Source organism: Salmo trutta, unplaced genomic scaffold (genome assembly GCF_901001165.1).
Source record: "Salmo trutta unplaced genomic scaffold, fSalTru1.1, whole genome shotgun sequence".
Lineage (NCBI taxonomy): Eukaryota > Metazoa > Chordata > Actinopteri > Salmoniformes > Salmonidae > Salmo > Salmo trutta.
This window is the reverse complement of record NW_021823237.1, coordinates 120,158-120,883: the sequence shown is the minus strand read 5'-3', so window position 1 is coordinate 120,883 and position 726 is coordinate 120,158.

Genomic DNA, 726 nt, shown 5'->3' with positions numbered 1-726 from the left:
GATTCGCTGTGTAATGTCTCAGACAGTAGACTGTAAACATCACCGTTTGGAGTAACTTAGAAATGTCCTTGTTTATTTAAAGAAAAGTACTTTTTTTTTTGATCCATTAAAACAAACATCAAATTTATCAGAAATACAGTGTAGACATTGTTAATGTTGTAAATGACTATTGTAGCTGGAAACTATTTTAATGGAAAATGTACGTAGGCGTACAGAGGCCCATTATCAGCGACCATCACCTGTCATGACAGAAGACAGTCAGTGTGCTGATCCTCACAGGCCTGTCGTGACAGAAGACAGTCAGCGAGCAGATCCTCACAGGCCAGTCGTGACAGAAGACAGTCAGTGTGCTGATCCTCACAGGCCAGTCGTGACAGAAGACAGTCAGAGAGCTGATCCTCACAGGCCAGTCGTGACAGAAGACAGTCAGCGAGCTGATCCTCACAGGCCAGTCGTGACAGAAGACAGTCAGAGAGCTGATCCTCACAGGCCAGTCGTGACAGAAGACAGTCAGCGAGCTGATCCTCACAGGCCAGTCGTGACAGAAGACAGTCAGTGTGCTGATCCTCACAGGCCAGTCGTGACAGAAGACAGTCAGCGAGCTGATCCTCACAGGCCAGTCATGTCATGACAGAAGACAGTCAGTGAGCAGATCCTCACAGGCCAGTCATGACAGAAGACAGTCAGTCAGCTGATCCTCACAGGCCTGTCATGACAGAAGACAGT